The following is a 12,074-nucleotide window of genomic DNA, read 5'->3' on the forward strand; positions in this document are numbered from 1 at the left end:
ATGCTCTGGCTATATTGCCATCCCTTCTCATCTGTGTGCTCCTATCCTGAAGCATAATGGCCTACCTGGGGAGTTACAGGCCTGTAGTTAGGTCAGTGCATAACTGAAGACAAGTCTCTAGACCTTGCTGTGCCTCTGTCTCCCACCAGGAACCTGCAAATAATACCTTTGTCCTTTCCAGGAACTTCATGGGAGAAGATGCTCTGAAGAGTTCAGGTATCATGGCAGGATGGGCCCAGGTTTCTGTGGCCAAAAGAGAAGTCACTGAGCCTTTTTACAAAATTCAAACAATAAAAAGAGATAAAATAGATACTTTTGGAAACTTTCCAGTCTGCCACAAAGAATTTGTTGTTAAGCTATGCTTAAATGTCTACAAATAGTATGTCTTCCTGATTTACTTCTTTTCCCCTCTATTCTCTGTCCTTTGTTCTTTCCTACCAGTAAGCAGCCTCCATCATTTGTGCTCCCCATCACCCCTTCCACAGGCTCCCCTCAACAACAGAAATTGCTGTGATGCCAGCAGTTATGGCGTAACTGGAACTAAAATGTAAGGAAGTTTTAGGAGGCAACAGCAGTCATCCCTGTTTCCTTCTCCTGCATAGTCCTTCTGAGCGTGCTGTCGGGAGGCTGATTAATGGTCCAGAGAAAGACTATAATAGTTATAATAGCTTGCACAACCAGGTGTACAACACGATCCTTCAAAATGCCTTTGAAACTTCCACAACAAGCTGCAAAATAAACCACGGCAGCATTTTTATTTGTGTAGAAAGTGAAGTCGTGTTTGTTTGTTTGTTTGTTTTCTTCCCTCTCCCCCCAGGAAACAGGGAGATGAGTGATGAGTTTTGTTTTCAGCTATTAAGGAAAGAAGCAGACTGGAGCACCTCAAGAATTCAGTTTGTTTACTGTCTCTGTGTTTTCTGGTCAAAATTCTGTTAAGTCACATGTATGTTTTAAAACATCATCCTTCATGTCAGAAGATGAAAGGACAAGAGAATCATGTCAAGGGTGCCTGAGGAAAGACACACCCAACCAGGGATGTCCATAGGCCATTGCAGACCTTGCTTACACACACAGGCCAGCTGGATATGGACCAGTTGCAAAGTAGAGGCTGGTGGCCATACTTCATACTGCTGAGGTGCAAGGCAATGTTAGCTCATCTTGCTAGGGCACTGGTGCATCTACATGAGTTCCTGAAATTTGTGTCTTCAAGACTGTGTGTAGTCCCATGCAATAGCATAGCAGGCAGATCTTCTTCTTCTCCTTCTTCCTTTTTTTCTGACTAGCTCCACAAAACCTAACCATCTGGCTCATTCTTTGGCCAAGATGAGGACATGTTCAAGTCTTTGTTCTTTGTAAAGGTGGCCTAACACAAGGACTGCCCCAGTTAGAGAAAAGGCACTGGAGTGGGAGGTTGGGTCTGCTCTTCATCTTTCAGGTGGACCTCTCCCACTGTATCTACGGAATCAGTAAGAGACTAGTAGTTGCTGAGAGACTCATTCTCACAGGAACCAAGCCTTGCTCCAGGGTGTTTGGTACAAAGTCAAATAGCTTCACTGGCCAAGGTGACAAGAGAACCTTTTGAAACCATACCATAATACATCTTGAGCACCTTGCTGATGTCTCTGGGGTGTGCCCAGGACAACAGCAAGGGCAGAGTGCACCTGCATCAATGCACAGCCCAGGAGCTCAGCTTCTGAACCCTCTCTGAAGCACTATGTAAAAGTTCTTGGGTCGGAAGATCTTGATATTATATGGCATTAATGCTTCTGCTAGGCATATGGGGAACTGTACCTTACAATTCAGCAAACCTTCCCATCATCATCATCATCATCATCATCATCATCATCATCATCATCGGATGGTTTGGGTTGGAAGGGACCTTAAAGCCCATCCAGTTCCAATCCCCCTGCCATAGGCAGGGACATCTCCCACCAGACCAGGTTGCCAAAAGTCCCATCCAACCTGGCCTTGAACACCTCCAGGGATGGGGCATCTACAGCTTCTCTGGGCAGCCTGGGCCAGTGCCTCACCACCCTCTGAGTGAAGAATTTCTTCCCAACATTTAATCCAAATCTACCCTCTTTTAGTTGAAAACCATTGCCTTTATCCTATCACTATCTGCCCACATTGTCACTCTCCATCCTTTTTATAAGCTCCCTTTGAGCACTAAAAAGCTGCAGTGAGGTCTCACCAGAGCTTTCTCTTCTTCATACTGAACATCTACAGCTCTCTCAGCCTTTCTTCACAGGAGAGGTGCTTCAGCTCTCTGATCATCTTCATGGCCCTCCTCTGAACCCACTCTAACAGCTCCAAATCCTTCTTGTGCTGGGGGCCCCACACCTGATTGCAGGAGTCCAAGTGAGGCCTCACAAAGGCAGAGCAGAGGGGCACAACCACCTCCCTCCCCTGATGTCCACCCCTCTGTTGATGCAGCCCAGGATGCAGTTGCCCTTCTGGGCTGCAAGCAGCACTGCTGGCTTGTGTTGAGCTTTTTGTCCACCAGAACCCCCAAGTCCTTCTCTGCAGGGCTACTCTCCATGAGTTCTTCTCCCAGTCTGTGCTCATGTCTGGGATTGCCCCAACCCAGGTGCAGCACCTTGCACTTGGCCTTGTTGAACCTCATTAGGTTCACATGGGCCCACCTCTCAAGCTTTTCTAGGTCTCTTTGGATGACTTCCCCTCCTTCTGTTGTATTGACTGCACCACTCAGCCTGGCATCATCTGCAAACTTGCTGAGTGTGCACTACATCTCAATGTTTGTGTCATTAATAAAAGTATGAAACAGCACCGGTCCCAATACAGATCCCTGAGGGACATCACTCACCACCGGCCCCCACCTGGCCATAGAGCCATTGACTGCAGCTCCCTGGATACAGCCATTCAGACAACTCCTAATCTACAGAATATTCTCCCCTTCAAATCCATCTATCTCCAATTTAGAGACCAAGATGTCACGTGGGACCATGTCAGAAGTGTTACACAAGTCCAGGTAAGTGACATTGGTTGGTTTCCCTTGTCAATTGATGCAGTCACTCCACCATAGCAGGGCACCAGGCTGGTCAGGCAGGATTTGTGAAGCTGTGCTGGCTGTCTCACATCACCTCCTTGACCTGCATGTGCTTTGACATTACTTAAAGGAGGGTCTGTTTTGTGATCTCCCCAGGCAGAGGGGTGGGGCTCACTGGTCTGTAGTTCCCCAGGTGTTCTTTTTTACCCTTTTAAAAAATGTTTACCTTTTTCCAGTCACCAGGGGCTTTGCCTGACTGCCAGGACTTTACAAATATGATGGAGAGAGGCTTGGCAACTCTGTCAGGCAGCTCCCTCAGGAGCCTGGGATGCATGCCATCAGGCCCCATAGGCTTGTACCTGTATGCATGATCCACTCAGATCCTTGTCACGGGTCCTTCAGCAAAGGGCACTCATGGATCCAGCTGGAAAACTTCCATCCCAGGAAGCGTTCATCTCTGCCAGTGTTTAGGGGCACAGAATTTCATTAATAAAACTGTCTCTGAACTCTAGTGTTGTGTTTCCCAACTCATTTTAAGCTTGATTCTTGGTGATGACAGTAGAAGGCTAAGTATGATTTCCAAAAATTACCCCAGAAACAGGATAAGTGCCTGGGTTTCTGACCTCTGTGAACTCAAAGCTACTTCTGTTGTGATGGGAGAGGTGGTGTACACGAGCCTTTGAGCTCTGGCACCCACAGCACAGCCATGTCCTGATTATGTCTGTGGGACAGGAACTAGAAAGGCTTTGTAGTCGGCTCCAATCTTCTGCTGAGTTTGGGGTGGAAGCTAAACCATCTGTACTGCCAACATCTTCTCCCTGAGGGACCTAATGGGCTGGAGTGGGACATGGTGGCCCTAAGCTTAATTTAAACCAGTATCCATGGGCTTTGTGTCCCTGCTGGCTGACATGTTTCCTGCACATCTAACAGTGCCAGAAGAGAGCAGAAAATGGCACCAGGATGGCCCTTTACACCCTGGGATTTCCCATCACTGGGCAAGCCTGTGGTTTACAATGGCTTTCTGTTTGCTTTACCCCCAAAAAAGACACAGACAGCATCTGGCCCAAATATTCCAAACATATTATACCCATTTATCTTTTAGCTTAGACTATTTCAATCTCCCAAACCACATTTAGCCCCATGAAAAGAGAAAAGAAAAAAAAAAAAAAAGAAAAAAAAAAAGTACCTTAGAGACCGATAGGACTCGTTTGTTTAAAAAAAATAAATGGCAATGGGTGTGTGCTGCTGGATTTATGGCTGGGACGGTAACTCACAAGCACTGCCCTCCGCTTTGATAGCTTAGCACTTCTGTGATGTGTGAATGAAGTCCAGCAGGCCCAGGACCACGTTAATCTCTTGGTTTTGATCTCTGTCAGTAATGAGACGCCGGCAGCCTGTACTTCAAAGCCTGCACTGATACAGATAATCTCGTGAAAGGCTCTCTGCATTTCCAGCCAGCTTGTATTGGGGATTACAGCAACAACGGGAGGAGATGATGGAAGAGGAGGTGCGTGTTTGATGCTCGCTCCTTCACTTTCTTTCTCATATTCCTTTTGATTTTAATTTAGCTGGGGGCCCCCCGTCCCCAAACCATATGTAGCCTGTGTGCTGCAGGGCAGAAGGGGTGGCCAGGATGCTCGCATGCCCAGGATGTCTGTGAACTCCCATCCGCTCAGCATTGGGGCAGGGATGCAGAGCAGCCCTACAGCATCGTGGCTGAAATGGGGGCAGGGACTGCCCTAAAAACTGTGCGGGCAGTCAAGTGCTGCACTTCCAGGCTTGCAAGGTTCTTTCTTTTTCAAAACATTTGCAAGGGAGTAGGGGAGAGGGTAAAGATGACAGGAGACCACAGGCTTTGAGAAGCATGTTATAAAGCAAAACGAGCATTAGTTCTACATACGCAATTATGCTTTATGTTGAAAGTGTATAATTTTTGAGGCGTGTCTGACCAGGAAAGAGGACTGAAATATTTTTATGTTGACGAACTCTACTGATCTAAAAGAATAACAGCGTCAAGAAACTATTATAAATGTATCTTTCTCCATTTTCCAGCAAGAACATTTATAGAAAATCAGAGCATCAAAAAAATAGACTATGAATTTAATTGTAATAAGCAGAGTTTAATACCCAAGACCTTGGCACCAGCCACACTGTTCTCAGAAACCTTGTTGAAGGCTATTCAAATATATATTTAATTGTAGTTAAATATATATTTTTCATGTCTAAAAAGGCATAGTGTGATATTGGGTCAGTATTATTGTCTGTGTTACGGGGATGGAAGCACTGACTGCAAGATGCTGAGAAAAAACAGAGAAGAAGCAAGAGCAGAAAAGTGATTGTACTGGATAAATTTAGTCACTCTGAAAGCATCATCCAAGAAGCTTTAATCAAATGGGAATGCTACATTCCAGAGAGTTAAATGTAAAAATATAATTAGGCTAAAAAATAGTTAGGCCTAACAGGACAACTTCCTGAAGGAATCTAAACCACTTCTGAACACTGTTTCAAAACACCAGGATCAAAATATCTGGCAGAAGTCTGTAGGGCTATCTGATGCTCTGGGGCTAAAAACAATGCTCAGGGAGGAAAAGACTGCAGAGAAAGTAGGTGAATTCTTGGTACCCACAGTCACTTGTAGCAGAAACTGGGAGATTCCCATACAGGAGCCTTCTTGGAAGAGGACTTGGCCACAGCGTCTCCAAAATTCTGGGACTTGCATGGAAGAAGCCACAATAGATATGATTTACTTGGAAAAAGATGGCATGATGTCTGGAAATTCTGCCTTTCCAATCTCTTGAAGCTCTTGAAATGAGTAACCTGTTGGTAAAGGTTATCCAGTTACCTCCCCACAGACTTCTGGGGAACCTAAGAAGCCAAGGGAATGGAGAAAGTCCTGGCACAGAGACTTGGCTGAAAGGAGCAGAAGAAATGGTCAGTTCACTCAGTGGAGTTACTGATGGAAATTTCAGTGGTCTGCACTAAAGTCTGTTCCGTTCAGAATGCTCATAAATAACACAGAAGGGCCATGAGCAGTGAGGGACAAAGGTCACTCATGACACAGAGTTGTCTGAAGTAGTAAAGGCAGGCTGTGACAAATTGTAAAGGGATCTTGTGAGACCGAATGAAATGGCAGGTAAAGTTTAGCATAAAGATAAAGCAATAACATGCCATGAAATCCAACCATAGTTTCACACATCAAATTTTGGTCCTTGAGCTGACCATTTCCTATTAATAAGCAAGGTTTGGTTATTAAACAATTCAATAAATACACAATTACAGCGCTCATCAGCCATTGCCAAAAAGAAACCCTACCACTATTGTAATGTTTCATCCATACAATTGAATTCAAGAATTTTCATCTGAAGACATCAACAGTAAACAAAGATTTGGACCAACTTCCATACAAGGAACACCCAAATAAAGCAGAGATCTTTAGGCCAAAACAAACAAACAAACAAACAAACAAACAAAAAATCAAGAGTGAGATTGAAATGGAGGACAGGACTCACTGTCTCATCTCCTAGGCAAACTAGAAGTCACTAAATGAAGCAGGTAGTAAACGGGTTCAAAGCAAAAGACCTGATTTTCTTGATATTGGACAGCAGAGCTGTGGATCTGCTTGCAGAATAATGCATAAAACAGAGTTTTCAGAGGTTCAAGGGAATGCTGGTCAAGTGCTTGGAAGGAAATCCGTTGCAAGTCACTTGACAAATCGCAATGGGTTCAGAAAATCATCTGACTAATAAGAGGTGGAAAGTGGATTAGCGGGAAGCGCAATACTTGCTTGTCTCATTCTTCTCCTTTCTCAGCCATTTGTGGCTGCTGTTGGAGACAAAATGGCTGGCTAGGGAGACACAATGTGCCCTTGGACATGGTGTGTCCTACCACGGCTGTTCCCAACTCTCTGTTCTCTTGAGTAATTACTTTTTCTCCCCTAGTCAGAATTTAACACTTCTGATGAGATCCCTGCTCCTTCTGTAGTTTGACCTTTGATGTTTCTAAATTTAAAAAACCTTTGAAAATAAATTATCTATCACTACACCCATTTTACAGAGGAGAAGGTAAGCCCAAAGACATCCCAAAGTCACACTGTGTCTGCATGGGGAGGAGAGCCTAGTGCCTCTGCACCTCTCCTGCACTGCAGACCAGGCTGCCTTTGAGCTCCTTGTTTGTGTGGTCCTTGGGGTTTTAAGAGGAGGAGTGAAACCACAAGCAGGATTAACACCTGTGAGCCTACCGGAGCTCAGAGAAGACCAAAAGGATAGAGGGACAAGGTGGAAATGAGGAGATGGTTCCTCACATGGAAGCATGAAAACACATAGCTGATACCAAGCAGCTGGGTTACTGCATCTGTCTTACACCACATACTTGTGGCGAAGCTAACATTTAAGACATGGCATGTCTGGAGCTGTACCTCACAAACTGGCCATGGATTTTAAAACAATGGTATGAGATAATTGCGGCTCATGAAGCCATATGTGAGGGCACTGGAACAAAGACTAGACATATCCAGTAATTACGAGAGACAGAAGGGCACATGTGTTCCCAGAGAGACTGCAGGTCTGCCCTGAGAGTCAGCAAAAAGATTCAAGTGGGGCTTAGCTGGGAAGCGGGCAGAGGCTGACTGCTTGGGAGGAAAGCTGCCTGGGGCAAGCCATGGCAATGCCTTACAAGGGACAACAGCTGGCTCTGCTCTGCAGGGAACTGGGACACTCATGGATCACCTGCTTCACTGGGTGGGTCAAACGCTATGATGGAGGAAAGGTCACTGAGGGAAGAGATTTTGAAGCAGTTACTTTAATGTTGATACCTAAGTAAATGTCTTGATGGGATTAGCCACGTGAAATAAAATAGGGGAGAAGGAGAAAGAGAGAGAGAGAGAGAGAGAGAAAGAAATCCTTTAGGAGTAGTAATCTCAAAAAAAAAGTACAAGAAAAAAAAGAAAGGCCATAGACAAGACAGAAAAATACAGAAAAGAAAAAAAAGGGGGGGGGGGGGAGGAGAGAAAACAGCAAACAAACAAATAAACAAAACAAATAAAGAAAAACAAACAAACAAAAACACTAGAGACAGCAGAAAGCAATAGGTTCTAGGGACTAAAAGGTGAGCTATAGTCCTTGGAGTAAATCATGGACATGGATGCAAAAGTGAGATATGCAGCTGAGAACTAATTGTGTTTGATTTCAGTGAGACGTTATGAACACATCTGCTCTTATCTTATACCCAGCTATATATTAACTTATCTGTACTCCAGGCTTAGTCCTCCATGCACAAGATGCTGCATGTATCCCTGCCCCAACCACTTTCCATTGGTCACACAAACACAAACACAACCCAACAACTCCCCTCCCAAGGAGAGCTGCAGATCCCACTTCAGAAAGCGTGGTGGGGTCAGCTGTTGCATTCACCTTCAGGCCTGATGTGGCCCCAATACTCTCAGAGAGCCTCCCTACAAGCAAAAAATACAGAGAAACATGTTTTTCCAAGTTGGGCTGTCTCAGAAGCAGCACACCACAGCTGTACTATCAATATTAAACTGAGAAAAATACCAGAGGAATGCTGAGGTTCACAGTCTGTGATTATGCAGAGGCCCTAATTTATGCTTGCCTGCATCCAAAGGATGTCTGCTGCTCAGGGCTGAGCCTACCAGCTTTTGCTCGAGGAGCAAAAAAGAAGCAGATGCCATCAAAGCAATGTACTGACTTGGTTCATTAAAACCAGCAGCTGCCACAAAGAAAGTTTCCTGTAGGACCACAAGTCAAACAGCATCTCCTCTCAGGCAGCCTTGATGGGAAGATAAATCCCTGCTTTGAGTGCCTTTCTCTGACTCAGCCTCCCTTAGAGAAACTGTGGAAGCTGTGCAGGGAGAGGGCACAAGACAGGAGGATGAGGAGGATGATGAAGAGGGACACAGCAGAAGGAAGCTGGAAGGGAAGCTCTCCCTCTTTGTTACCCACTCCCCAGTTCCCCCAGTGTCCTGCTACCAGAAGTGACTCCTGACTTCAGAGCAGCAACGGCTGGAAAAGTTCTGTAATCTTGGTAGCTAACCTTCCTCCTCCAAAAGGCAAAATCCAAACTAAAATAGCAGCAAGAGATGCTTAACTATTTTTAAATTAAATTACTTAGCAAGTGACTAAAGAAAACAGATCATCAAAACTACTGCCCCCCACCTAGTCTGGAAGTGATCTTCAGTCCCATTTCACTGGAGGCAGGAGCAATGAGTTTTTCTCTGCGAGGCAGCTAGACATCTCTCTGTTCAGCAGGACAAGAAAGGCAGTGAGTTAAATGAGTGTCTCCTGCTTCTAAAGGCATCAAAGAACAAGTTTTTATAGCCCATAGTAAAGAGAGAATTTGTTTGTGTAGCATAGGATATTATTATATTCTATTAAATATACTTTCTAAATATATATCTCCATCCTGCCCTGTGATTCTACAAGACGTCTATTTATACTAATTTATACACCTCCAGAATCATAAAATGCTGCTATTCTTACTTCAAAGACTTTTTTGAGCATGAGCTGGAGATTTTCATTAGACATTTCACATCCCCTAGATTTTATTGCTCTTAAGTATCTGTAGAACTCTAAAGAAATCCCTCTCCAAGTTTTTATTCAGTCGAAGCAAGCACCTGCAAGATATACATGGAATTATTTTCCTAGGAGACAGGCTTATCATAACTTCAGCCAGAGGGAGTCTGTGTTTTATCTCACCTGATGCAATACCCCATGCTATTCTTAATTCACACTTCACTTCTGGTAACCTCTAGGGCACCTTTAATGACTACTGGAAATCTTCTCTAGCAGGCTGTACATTTTGGGATGAAATCCTTTGACTAAAATCAATGGCTTCTGGCTTCTGAAGAAGGTTTTACTCCTTGTTTCCAGCTACTACATACTTGGAAACACTCCCAAGTGCTTCTGACTACATAGTGGCTGTAGAAATGCAATTCCACTGCCAGTGGTGCAGCCATACAGCCAGCTCGAAATCTCAGCAGCCCTCAGTCTTTCCTGCTTTATTTGCCTTTCATGCCACCCCATCCTACCAGTAGCATAAAACATACACTTGCCAGCTAGTTAAAGCGTCGTACCTGATGTTAGAAGCTCCAGAACTGGTCTCAGCAGCTAGCGAGCAGGGTTCCTGCTGAGACAACAGTCTTGTGAAAGATCCCATACTGTTGGCGTTTCTTCGAGAGAAGTTCACACCTTCCCAGGAGGCACTGGCCAAAGGCACCTTCCAAATTTTCCATTGGGCACAAGAGTGTCTCTTCCATTTGCTGCATACAAAAGTGTGCCTTAGCAGTCTTGAATTTCATCCACCTGTGGAAGAATTATCCCTGTTTTGCAGGCAAAGGAATTATTAAAGCAAAAATCCATTCTCTGTTCTGGATCAGAAAAGGTCAATATTAGAAAAGAAGTCAGTTGTTACAGCTCCCTATGCTAAGACCATGCCTTGCTCTTCTTTTAGACCAAAAGGCCATTTCTAAGTGAGCAGTAAGCAGTACCAGAGCTGTATTACTATTGACCAGCTTTTGTGGTCACCCTGGGCAGAGCAGAAGCTGATACGAGGCAGCAGGGTCGTTCTGCCCATGGAAGGAGCAGGGAGGTTGTGCCTGGGCACAGCCCTACCAGCCAAGCCAGGGATAGCCCAAGGAGCAGGAAGCCCTCCTAGACACCAGGGCACAATGTATATGTGTGTTTTACTACTCAAAATGGTTTCTCACTGTGCTTCTCACCTGTACAACTGATGCTTTGTGAGGCCAATTTTTAAAAGGAAAACTAGATTTTTATTTTTTATTTTTCTTTAAAGATGAGAAAAAGTCAGAGCTTGTGGAGAGGGAGAATATAGATTAAAAAAAAGTTATTTTTTTTTTACATGGAGAATACAAATCCACATGGAACAGAATTATAATATTATAATTAATTTATGGAGCTGTGCTGGTAAGTCAGGGAAGACATTAGAAACTATTAGAGAAAATAATCCTATGCATTGGGGGAAAGTGAGAGACGTTTTCCTTTTGAGACTTCTATTTTAAAAAGAAATAGGTGATATATGTCAGCTCAGAAGATTTCTGTGCCTCTGTTTTTCATCATTAAAAATGAGCTATTTAATTTCCAAATTTGCTGCAGAATATGGAAGAAAATAAGGAATGTTTTCTTCTTCGGCAAGCTACTACCCAGTATTAGTGTAATTCTGAAAGTAGGAGGTCTCCATCAGAAGCTGTGTTATTACACCTTTTTGTCTGCTCTGAAATGTCTGCATTTTAAAAATAAACTAGTGCAGCCCTTTTAAGTTATGAATTCCAGCCACCACATCGTTGCTGTTATCCTGCTGCATGCTCCCTGCACATTCAGGAGCTCAGCAGAGCTCCTCACACCTTTTTGCTGCCAGAAGAGCAGAGGCTTGCTCTTGGCCTGCTCGTGGCTAACATAACCCCACATCTCCTCATCTGAGATCTCCTTGTAGCATGAGAAAGAACAGGATAGATCATACATACATACAGTGAAAGGATAAAAAAATAACATTGTAACTCAGATCTGCATTTGAAAAAAACATGTGGCAGATGAAGTGACTGAATTAAAGCTGTCCTGAAAGTCTCTATTTTCATCCCAGAGTTATTTTATTTTTTCTTTATGAGCTGATGTACAGTTATTTAGCCAGAATACTGTTGCAGACAAAGAATATTTACTTTGCTTTCTAAAATTACTACCTGAGGAGAAAGAGATATCTCTGGTATGTAAACAGAGACTGGCATTTATTGTCTCTGAAGTGGCATATTGCATGCCAAATTGCACAGTTTGCACAAGCAAGTGCCCCTTGGTACCTGGGCATATGATTTTGGCAGATGTGACACAGATCCTTGTCTTCAAATGCTCACTAGAGATCAAGTTTGTTACACGTTCAGGTGAGTTTTCCCTCCACCATAACAAATAAGGGAGGTATAGCAGAATTTTCAGCCTAACATTATGAATTTATCTTGAGGCTTTACTATTATATCTAATAAAAATAAAGTAAAAATAAAAATAAAAAAGTCTTATAGTTTATTTATGGCACCAAATTATTTGGTACC

This window comes from Aythya fuligula, chromosome 2 (genome assembly GCF_009819795.1).
Source record: "Aythya fuligula isolate bAytFul2 chromosome 2, bAytFul2.pri, whole genome shotgun sequence".
NCBI classification, from domain to species: domain Eukaryota; kingdom Metazoa; phylum Chordata; class Aves; order Anseriformes; family Anatidae; genus Aythya; species Aythya fuligula.